At 34.7% G+C, this 12619-nt stretch overlaps 1 long non-coding RNA gene across 1 annotated transcript; it reads left to right on the top strand.

Annotated features, from left to right (window-relative positions):
- Window positions 1–10405: 10405 nt before the first annotated feature.
- LOC110938621 lies at window positions 10406–12333 on the top strand. The gene is made up of 4 exons (XR_002591535.2): window positions 10406–10919; window positions 11683–11758; window positions 11892–11971; window positions 12118–12333. It is a non-coding gene; the product is annotated as an uncharacterized LOC110938621 (long non-coding RNA).
- Window positions 12334–12619: the final 286 nt, after the last annotated feature.

Below are 12619 nucleotides of genomic sequence, written 5' to 3'. Positions count from 1 at the left end.
TCATTCCTACAAGACTCCTAACCTTCAAAAATAGACTTTAATTATATACTAAGAAGTGAGATTCGGAACTCACTTACCTTGTGCATCCGTGTTCGTAACCGCTTCCTTCCCTCATTTTGATCCGTTAGCCTTCCATGCTTGGTCCATGCTAGTGTGGTTCCTATTCTTTCATGCCGTCATGCCATAATAATGTTAGTATTCATGCTCATTCATATTAACACATATTTTCCAACTCTTATCTACATTGACTTTCATTAACATGCATACGACATGAATAGTCAACCACATTGTTCAATATCTACGAAATCCAAATTCGTTGTCACACATAACACATAATTGGTCTAACACATATTCCATGATCTCTCGGTTCTTACATTTGTGTCAAAATGTCTAACCATGCTATAAATTCTCGTTTGACTTTCAGAAAGTCAACCTTCTAGCATATAGCTTCCTATTTTTGAACACGCATTCAGGTTGATATGGTAGACCATATTAGTGACATCATATTCATTTCATACATAATATTGTATGACACATACAACTACATGACCACCTAGTCACATACACAACATACACATAATCAATTCACACATACTTATGCTTTCATAATTCTATATTCGACAACCACACCCTATAAGAATCAACTTAACATATTCGTAACATCATACTTTTCTAGTAAGGTTGAGAAAGGTCTGGTGAGGTCCTGCCGAAATGCTATACACAACATACACATAATCCGTTTCTTTGTTTTTGCTTTGGGGATGCTGCCGAGGGGTCGGGCATGTCACGTTTATTCCTTTTGTCCGTTTAAGCTCATTTGGTCCTGTAAATTCAAAAGGAAGACAAAAACACACTTTTCCAACATTAATACTAAAAAAGGGTTAGTTTTATGCCTCATTTGATGTAATTTATGTGTTACATTTTGCACACATCAGGGAGTGATATAAAATCTGTCAAAAGTTACAGTGATATAAGAGATGATTTGACAGGGTTGAGTAAATTACTAAATTACCCTTTAGGTTTTAAAATAATAGTGTATATGTGTCATTATCTGATTAGTGGAGAGTGGTTCCTACGGTTCTCTCAACTAGGGGTGGTTTTCATTTGAACCGGTCCCTATATATATATATATAGGGGAAGGTTCATTGGGGAACACTAAAAAAGTGGGGAACAGCGGGGAACCGACTCAAACGAACTCTGATTGGACTCATTCTAGTGGCGTTGGAACCGGCTTGTCGAACCTTAACTAAGATCTCTTAACCCTAAACCCTAAATCCTAACTCCTAAACTCTAAACCCTAAAACTAAAAAATAAGGCGAAAACCTAAGCTAAACCGTAAAATCTAAACTATAAACCCTAAAAGCTAAACCCTAAAGGCTAAACGTAAAGCTAAACCCTAAACCCTAAAGCTAAACCCTAAACGCTAAAACTAAACCCTAAAGCTAAACCCTAAAAGCCAAACCCTAATATGTTTAGGGTTTAGGGGTTATAATTTAGGGTTAAGAGATCCTAGTTAAGGTTCGACGAGCCGGTTCCAACGCCGCTGGAATGAGTCCAATCGGAGTTCGTTTGAGTCGGTTCCCTACTGTTCCCCACTTTTTTGGTGTTCCCCAATGAACCTCACACTATATATATATATATATATATATATATATATAATTGCGCTAAAATGAGAACCACCCCGAGTTGTAAGAACCGCGAGAACCACACCATCCGGGTCGCCGTTTACCACGATTTTTTTTTACAACTAGATGTGTGTATTATAAACACAGCCGTAAAAAAAATTTTAAACGCCCCCCCCCCCTGAGGGGGTAGTTTTTTACACCACAAGTTTGGTGTAAAAAAAAAAAGAAAAAAGAAAAAAAAATAAAAACACCAAACTTGTGGTGTAAAAAACTACCCCCTCCGGGGGGGGGGGGGCGTTTAAAATTTTTTTTTACGGCTGTGTTTATAATACAATCATCTAGTTGTAAAAAAAATCGTGGTAAACGGCGACCCGGATGGTGTGGTTCTCGCGGTTCTTACAACTCGTGGTGGTTCTCATTCTAGCGGTCCCCTATATATATATATATATATATATATATATATATATATATATATATATATATATATATATATATATATATATATATATATATATATATATATATGTAGGGCAATTATAGGAAGAAATCACATATTTGTTAAGAAAACTAAGAAACCCGAATGGACTTCTTTTGCCACGTGTTACACCTTTTTGCAGATGTGTTACGTATAAAAACCAGAGGCTGCCACGTGTTATATAACAACTTTTACTTTTTCAAAAGTCTACAAAAGTTGTTACATGTCACACGTGGCAGCCACTGATTGTTAAACGTAACACAGTTTGCAAAAAGGTGTAACACGTGGCAAAAGGAGGTCGTTTCATTTAGGTTTCTTAATTTTCTTAACTAATATAGGGTGGGTTTCTAGAGTGAACACTAGTGTATTTGTAAACTGAGTGAACAAATCCTGGCCATTGATTTCCATCATCAAATCGTAAAATACACAAGTGTATTTTTATCATCAAATCCTGACCAATGATTTACATTTGTGATTACACTTGTGTATTGATAATCAAGGGCTACTATTAGTTCACTAGTGTTCACAATCAAGGGGTCGTTCACAAATTAACCTAACCATATATATATATATATATATATATATATATATATATATATATATATATATATATATATATATATATATATATATAGGTAGAGGATCCTGTACAAAGTGGGACTTTTGTAAGAAGTGTGAGAAATAATTTGGGAGTGACAAGTGTCCTTTATCCTAATTAATTCAAAAGGGTATATTAGTAATTTGACTTTCTTATCATTTAATTGATTTCAAAGATAACTGCCAAAAAAAAACTTGCGATGAGTTTTTATAGGGATGAATCGAATTTTGAATTAGGAGAAATTTTAGGAAACATTATACATCTGGTTCTTTTATCTTCTTCATCATCTTTTAATCGCAACATCTTTTAATCATATATTGTTCATGACTTGGTGTTTTAAACATCTGGATACATTGTTCATGGCGTGGTGTTTTAAACATCTGGAGACATTGACTATGATTCAAGTCATGGTGTTTTATCAGGAGACATTGTTCATGGCGTGGTGTTTTAAACATCTAGAGACATTGTTCATGGCGTGGTGTTTTAAACATCTGGAGACATTGACTATGATTCAAGTCATGGTGTTTTATCTGACTCGAATTCCAGATAAAACACCATGACTTGAATCGTCTGTTTGTTTGATGATTTACAATGTTTTTTGGATTCCAGATAAAACACCATGACTTGAATCATAGTCATGGTGTTTTAAAATCTAGAGACATCTTAATTTTCTGGTTTATAGTGTTTTATCTCCAATCAATAGTGTTATATTCTGTACAGACATCTTGATTTTCTGGTTCATAGTGTTTTATCCCCAATCAATAGTGTTATATTCTGTACAGACATCTTGATTTTTCTGGTTCATAGTGTTATATCTTCATATAGTGTTTTATCAAGGGTTCATAATGTTATATCTTCATATAGTGTAGGATACGGTTAGCATTTTTTATTGGGGAAAGTTGCTGATTTTTAGGAGAATAATGGGGGTTTTGGTTGTGTAGGAGACGGTTACCATATTTGAAACATTTGAAAAGACACTATTGCCCTTCAATTTTACATAAGGCCCTTCTAATTAAAACACAATTTACATTTTATACCCTATTGATCTCAACCATTAGATCAAATATCCAATGGTTTAAAACACTTCTTACCCTTCTCACATTTTAAACACTTTTTACCATATCCCTACCCTATATATATATATATATATGACAAAGATCCGTTAGGAACCACCCTTTATTGTGAGAACCGCGAGAACTAATGTGAACACAACCAAAAATGCCTAAAAATAGCTAAAAAACACACAAATTTTTTTAATATTTTTTATATAAAAATCGCTAATTTTAGTAGCAAAAATTTTTTTTTTGGCTACTAAAAGTAGCGATTTTAACATAAAAAATATAAAAAAAGTTTAGATTTTTTTTTATTTTTTTTAGATTTTTTTAGGTTTTTTGGGGGTTTAGTTTTTAACATTTTAGCGGGGGGGTGTTTAGGTTTTTGGGGGGTAGGGGAGGGGAGTTTAGGTTCTTTTTTGGGGGGTGGGGGTTAGGTTTTTTTTTTTTTTTTTTTGGGGGGGGGGGGGGGTGGGGTTTAGGTTTTTGGGGGGTGGGGTTAGGTTTTTTTAGCTATTTTAGGTTTTGTTCACATTGGTTCTCGCGGTTCTCGCAATAAAGGTGGTTCTCGCATGAACCTTACCCTATATATATGTATATGTATATATATATATATGATCGGGTTTAGATGAGAACTATTTTGAGTTGCGAGAACTTGAGAAATCCTATTTCTTGTGCGATTTTTTTAACGATTCTTTTCCACAACATAGATGAATATATATAACTAATAAATCTGTAAAGAAAAAACATAAATTGCCTAGCATTCATTTACGCTAGGTTTTTTGATCGCTTAAACTACCATTAATAACATTTAAAAAAGCATACAAAAATATTTGCACGGATTACACTGATGTGAATTGTTTAAACTTATGTAATTTGTTTTTACACTGATGTGAATTTTCATATACTGTATTTGTTTGTTTTTATATGAAAAAGTTACATATTTATAAAACTTTTTGGTAATTTTTTTAAATAATCATTTTTTATGAAGTCCTTATAGTTCTGGAAACTTTAGAGCATTCACATTGGAGGCTCTATATTAATATATTCTATATAATATAGAAGAAGAAATAGAGGAAACAACAAAAACCTCACTACATTGGAATCTCTATAATAGAGAAAGTTTTATTGATATTGTGAATATGATAGAGATATAGATAAAGAGTTGGATGTGTGAGGTTTTTGAAAAATAGACGTAATTTAAAAAGAAATATGTTTTTAGTCAAATTACATAGATGGAGATAAAGGCTCCAATATAAATACTTTTAGAGAACACTTCAAGAGGAATCTTCTCTTAGAGGAGTTATGTGTATACCATTTCATTGTTGAGAGGGAGCCACAAGTACAAAAATGATCAAAAGAGGCTATGGGGGTTTTCAAAAGATGCGGTTCTCCTCTTTAAACCGCATCTTATGTATGTTTTGAAAAAAAACATTAGCTAAAAGCTGCGGTTCTTATGTAACCCCATCTTATGAGTGTTTAAAAAAAATCAAGAGCCAAAAGATGCGGTTCAAAAACCACTTCTCTTAATACAACAATAATAATAATAAAAAATAAGTATTAAGTAAATACTACTATTGATTGATAAAAAAGCTAAGGGAAATTGGCCTGTAATAATCCCACCTAGACCTTATTGGCCATTAATAATCCCACCTCAGAATATTCCCCTCACCAGTCCCACCTTTCACATATTTTTCCTACAATGGTCCCCCGTTAAAAAAACTTAACGGAGTTAAGCTTTTTTCCAAATTACAAACAGATTTTTAGGGCTTTTGATTAGAACGACGATACGAGTCCATTGATGTAAAACTTACCTCGAAACGGTGCTCCAAACGATGAAAACGACGCTTCAATTCGGGTGCTTAAATTTCCAATTAACCAAAATCAAGTCACTTGGAGCACCATTTCGATGTAAGTTTTACATCAATGGACTCGTATCATCGTCCCGATCAAAATCCCTAAAAAATCTGTTTGTAATTTGGAAAAAAGCTTAACTCCGTTAAGTTTTTTTAACGGGGGACCATTGTAGGAAAAATAGGTGAAAGGTGGGACTAGTGGGGGGAATATTCTGAGGTGGGATTATTAATGGCCAATAAGGTCTAGGTGAGATTATTACAGAGCAATTCCCCAAAAACTAATAATAAAAAATAAGTAGATACTACTTGTATATGTATAATTGATTTTTTTATTAATGATACTAAATAAGAAAATATATATACATAACGTTTTCATATATAGTTGAAGAAACACAGAACTAATTATGGGACTAATTAGTTGGGTTTATGTTTCTGCCATAAAGGTTAATCTTCTAATAACTTTCTGAGCTTCGTCTTGATCGTCTAATCTTGCAAAACAGAACACCGTTACTCGTTAAGAGAGGAATATGGGGGTTTCCCTCTTAACCGGGCTCCGGCGTGAGAATAAGCGACTGCTTTGGGGAAGATAATTAAGCATTAAGAGTGAGAGTAGAGGGAATGGAATCCTTTAACCTGTGAAGGAAGTGCTCTATTTATAGCCGGAATGGTGTAGAGGATGTGGGTTGATGGGCCTTGGGTCGTAAGACGACAACAGGGTGGATATGCCTTTGGTCTCACTAGTGCCGACCGTTAGTGTCTTCTAGACGTTTCGCGGTGCTGGCGCACCGTGAGTGGAGCCACGTGTCGCTGTTGTCGGTCTCTGTCATCAGCCAGTTAGTGGAGATCGTGGGGCAGGTGTCTCTGCCCCATGATTGGTGCCACGTAGGCGTCCTTAGGTACTTTTCGTCTCCTGCACGTCAGACGAGCGTGGAGCACGATTGAGCAGAGCCTGGAGGATGCGGATTGGCTCCTTTTATCTGCCACTTGTACCTTTTGTACCTTCTGAATCTGGTCATGCGCTACACCTTTGTGCGACCCTTGCTGAGCACGGAACTAGCTTGCGCAGGTTTATAGGTACTGAAGACTCTTATCAGAATGCTAAGTGTCGTAATTGTAGTTTCCTTTTGGCTGGATCTCGCGCCCTCTTAATGGAATGTGGCGTAGCTCGCGCGAAGTTGCCACTAAGAGAATTGTTGAATAAGGAGTATGGCCCTGAGCGCAGCCTTGATGAAGGCTTGCGCGGTTTTTTTGGGGCCATACCCCTTCAATAGTATTAACAATAAGAAATAAATAATTCTTTTGTTGATTACAAATAATTATTTTTTATTAATTGATTTATTGTGTATATAGGTAAGTACTTATTTATTAATATATACTATGTATGTGTTAGTGAATTTATATGTGTATGTATCGACGTATTCTTTAATGATTAATATAAAAAAGGTTTAAACATATAGCGATGATCATGTGCATGTTGTTTAAACATATAACAATGATGGTCAACTAAGGTTGTTCGTGAATTATTTTTGTCAATGAAGGTCGTTTAGGATGATCAATGGTCTATTAGGACTATGGACAATGGTGGTCAACTAGGGCCATTCATGCTCCATTTTTGTCAATGAAGAGCGTTAAAGATGATCAATGGTCCATTAGGATGATTGATAGGTCAAGTAGTGACACTGGTGGTAAAGTATGGTTGTTTATGATCCATTTTTGTTAATGAAGGACATTAAGGATGATCAATGGTCCATTAGGATAATTGTTTGTTGTAAATAGTGATTGGAATTCCTTAAATGTTTCTTTATGAGTATTTTACAGGTTCCTAAGTGAGATAAAGGATTCACAGGTTACAACCGAATATCACTGAAGATGTGTAGAAGGTAGGCCCAAGTCTGTTGTTTACAGGCCGTGAGCCTAGAGAGTGAGTAAGAGTCGTGAGTCCCAAGTCAAGACCCCGACGTACTATGTGGAAACCCTAGATCAATAACAACAACTTTCCCTTATTAATGGGTTGTGACTTGAGTTCGGGTATACGGGTCATAAACAACCCAACTTACAAATGAACAGTATATAAAGATAGAGATGTCATAGAAACCCTAAGTATTGGACAAAACATGAGAAGATAAGAGAAAAAAAGGCTGTTGAAGTTCAAGGGATTCAAGATTGGAGATTTGAGTAAGGATTCAATGAAGAAGAACGTACAGGAGGACAAGAGATTGTTCCTTACTAAGCTAACACCTTTCGTATTGTTAACGATACTAAATAACAAAATATATATAAAAAAGGTTTTCATATATAGTATTAACAATAAGAAATAAATAAATTTCTTATGATAATCAATTTTTTTATGATTACAGATAATTATTTTTTATTTATTGATTTATTGTGTATACAGGTACGTACTTATTTATTTATATGTACTATAGGGGAGGATGTAGTATACAAGCCGGGGTTGCTCGTGCTACCCCTCAACTTTTGCATTTAAAAATCTAATACAACTTTTTTCATAAAAAAGTTACAAAACTTTATTGAAATTGCAACCTTGCTATTTATAAGTTGAGAGATTTACTAAAACATAATAGAAAAGTTCTTATGTTTTGGTTGCTATTAATAGTGTATTTTTTTATTTATTGGTTACTATACTGAATTCCGATAATAAATGTTTTAATTTTTCTTGGTATTGTGTGGCGATAATGTAAAAAACTGAGTTGTTACCAACCAAATTTTGGTAGTATAACGAACTAAATGGATACCGGCCTATTTTTCCGGCTAGTTCTAATTATTTGTACTTGATCATGGTTAAATATAGTATAATTTTATTCTCATTTTATTTAGAGAAAAATGTCTGGATAGTCCCTGTGGTTTCGTCTTTTTTCACCTATAGTCCCCAACTTTCTAAAATGACCTGAATAGTCCTCAAGTTTTCATTTTTTGTTCCCGGATAGTCCCTGTGTCTAACTTTAGTTTGTTTTCTCTGTTAAGAGGGTGTGAAATGACAAAAATACCCTTTCCTTAAAAGGCCAAATCACAGGGACTATCCGGGCATCTTCTTCATTTTTATTTACAAAACCACATCACCACACTTCATCTTCAACCTCCACCCACCATCACCCTCCACCATCACCGCCACAGTCACGTCGTCATCATCATCATCGCTGATAGTCGCCATTTCATCGCTGAGCAACATTTCTATAATATGAAATAACCTTAAAGTACTAAAAGATCATATGATATACCGGAAGAATTAGGATTCCTCCTGCTCAATTCAAACCCTAATTTTCGAAATCCAAAAGTTCTACACAAACCTACAGCTTAATTAAACTTCATAAATCAGTTTCACACATAATCACACTGCATACTGATAGTGTAAACTGGAATTGTGTGTGTGAAAAATAGAGATAACAAACACTCACAGTGACGAATCAGCAACATCCGCAATCAGAATCAGCACCTTCACAGTAAAAATACGAACAATCACGTATCGATTTCTACAACGATCAAACTGATTTACGTAAACTGAAACATTACGAACTCAAAATTAGGGTTAACAGATACTCGCATACACTTGATTGATGAATAAACTCACAAAATTGAAGAGAAGAAGCCGGTTGCCGGCCATTGATGACAGGTGAGTTATCATTATTAAATAAAATAACTGTCAACTTCCATGGTCAACTCAGCTGGTTGACCATGGAGGTTTTGGTTTTTGATTATTTAAGCAATCATACAATCGTTGATTGCTTATTAACTTACGGAGGTGGTGGCGATTGCTTATTAACCGACGGAGGTGGCGGCGATTGAAAATCAAGCGACGGAGGTGGCGACGATTGATTATTAAGTGGTGGAGAGGTTTCCGGTTGTGGTGGTGGAGAGGTGGTGGAACCGACAATTAAATCAGGTGGGTTATATGCATTCGGCTCAGGTACGGAGGGAAACGGAAACTGTAACGGTGACGGAGGAGAGTAATCGGAAAATGAGCAGTCTTCGTCGGAGCAGTTACGAGACTTAGGGTGATGGTGGGTGGAGGTGGAGGGTGACTATCAGCGATGATGATGATGACGACGTGACTGTGGCGGTGAAGGTGGAGGGTGATGGTGGGTGGAGGTTGAATATGAAGTGTGGTGGTGAGGTTTTGTAAATAAAAATGAAGAAGATGCCCGGATAGTCCCTATGGTTTGGCCTTTTAAGAAAAGGGTATTTTTGTTATTTCACACCCTCTTAACAGAGAAAACAAACTGAAGTTAGACCCAGGGACTATCTGGGAACAAAAAATGAAAACTTGGGGACTATTCAGGTAATTTTAGAAAGTTAGGGACTATAGATGAAAAAAGGCGAAACCACAGGGACTATCCAGACATTTTTTTGTTTTATTTATGTTTTATAACTTACAATTATTTTCTACAAATAATTTTAATATCTTACCCAAAAAATTTGATTTTATATTTGAACGGATTCAAAAATTTTGATACTCCCACCCTTTTTATATGTTCCCTCCTAATTTTTTAAGATCCCCCAATTTAATTTCTCTTCCAGACTTCAACTGCTACCCCTTAGACTATCTGCACCAGTGAAAGGCTATTCTTTCTATAAACAGCCTAATCAGCATGCCACATCAGCTTTTCACTTATTTTTCCCACAAACACTTTTTACCCACAACAATAACATATATATCCTTCCAACAAACAACCTTATTATAATTATTTTATTAAATTTAAACTACATAAAAAAAAGAAAGGACCCACCATTCCCCCATTCTTCACCATTCTTCCCCAAGAATCCTTAAGAATGAATATCCTCTACAACACTCACTAATCCATCCCTCTCACAAATGCCCTCCATATAGGCCAAGAATCACCTACAAACATCCTTGATATGGATAGTCTTATTCTTCTCGTCATTTACTTCTTCTCCTTCTTCAATGTATCTTATTCTCTGTTGTTTCTAATCGATTATATCTTCTTCTCATCCAAAATTCAACCAAAAGTTAAGTTGAAAAAAGGTACTTACGATCTTGTAAGTGGTTTTATTTATTTCATTGTTCTTTGCTTCTTTCTATCCGTATAATAGGAGTTCAACTACGATGTAAAGAAATTTTTTTTTACCAACAACATGCTGACCAATTGTTTGATGTATTGCTTATCACTAGGACCTGTTAGCTTGCATTTTTTCTCCATTTAAATGCTTTTATTTGTTTATGTTATTATTTAGGCATTGATTTTTGTTTCATTAAGGTTGTGAAAGATGGCACATCAGGCATGGGTGAAGCTTTTAAGGGGCGGCCAACCCTTCGAACTTTTCGTTCGGTGAGAGAAAGTATGTAGTTTTCGTATAGAAATTTTTGAGTATAATCGTTTTCGACCCCCCAGTTTTATAAAAGACCTTTGGGCATTTTGCGTCATGTGGCGGTTCAGTTAGCATGTGAGCATTATGGGGCATTATGTTAAAATGAGTGTAGTGGGGATGTGAACATTATATTAAAAGGGGGTAATAGAATTAAATAAAAAAAATAAAAAAAGCTATTGGCCAAAAAAAAAAAAAAAAGAAGGCGTTTAAAAAAGCACGCTCCTTCATTTTTTCAAAAAAAAAACATCCCAGGGGGCGGTCAGGTCGCGCGGCGTTGTTCGGCTTTTTTTTTTGGGGAAAACGCCAAAAACCCCCACTACGAGTGGTCTAAAACTTATTCCATTTTTATACAACTCATCAACTCAATTAGCACGTTTACAACTTGATAATCACTCACCACCCGCCTACGCTTTGAGACATTTAGAAAAAACGGGTTAAACAAATTAATCGTGTTAAGCGAAGTATTCAATGATTTGTTCTTCTGAGGTTTTGTTTTCTTTGAAAAATATTGATATGTAATATATAAAGAAACCTTTAAATAATTAAGTCATAATTAACTTTCAAATGGTCTTTTATTTCACACTTAATGCACTATGCTCTCTGTATATTGATTTAACATGTTATTATTGATAATTTGAGGAATAACAAGAAGTTATTTTATGTGTTTTTATTTGTGTTTCTTTAATCCCTGTAATATATTCATTCATATATAACAATTAATTATTTGCATTAGTGATCAGAAGCCAGAAGTTGTTTAGTCGTCGGTTGCGGGTGGTTCAATATGTGCTTTAACCCATCTTCAAACCCAGGTCAGTGTATAAGAAAAGGAATATGTTCAACTGATTAAAATATGTGATTTTGTGTTTATGTGAAAAGATGCAACTATGGTTCTGTTTATTTTTTCAAGTTTGAATTGGATATGAGTTTTAATTTTGTTTGTAGTTATTTAATGTATGCCATCTACTCGGATGTTCGTTAACAAACCAGGGGGCTGGACGTGAACTCCATAAACGTGTCTCAAGGTTAGCTCATATTCTAATCACTTAATGATTTATCGCTCAAATTCTACTATTTGACATTTGAATTTAATGATTGCATATTATACATATGTACAGTTGCGTATATATTTTAAGCTTTACTTTATTAATGTAACGTTATATTTTGTTAGGTAATTTCTATGGTTCTGGTTCCAAGTATGATGGAAGATGTCTGTTCGGGTTGCAAGAATGAAGGGAAGAGGTCGGTTTAGGTTGCAAGTATGAAGGCATTGGTTCGGGAATGTACATCACATTCATCTTCAGAGTTGTGTTACTTTGAAGTTTTTGTAAATTTGTGTTACTTTAAAAACTTTGTAATTTATCTTCTTGGGTTATTTTATATTGGTTTTAATATAATTTACTTTTTTGTATATTTTATTTTTATTTTTTGATAATTTGTTTATAATAGGAATTTACTGAAAATATTTTTAATAAATTTTTCTGAAAATTGAACCATAAAAGAAAAATATACTTTTTAGCTTTGACACCAAGAGATGTGGTTCTAGAACCGCATCTCTTTGATATATTGGGAAAAGCATATTTTGCTTAAGTTGTTAAAAGATACGGGTCTAGAACACCATCTTCTGGACCCGCATCATTTGGCCTATAGCCATAAGATGCGGGTCTAAAACC

Source organism: Helianthus annuus, chromosome 5 (genome assembly GCF_002127325.2).
Source record: "Helianthus annuus cultivar XRQ/B chromosome 5, HanXRQr2.0-SUNRISE, whole genome shotgun sequence".
Taxonomy (NCBI): Eukaryota; Viridiplantae; Streptophyta; class Magnoliopsida; order Asterales; family Asteraceae; genus Helianthus; species Helianthus annuus.
This window is presented reverse-complemented; position numbering and strand designations above follow the sequence as displayed.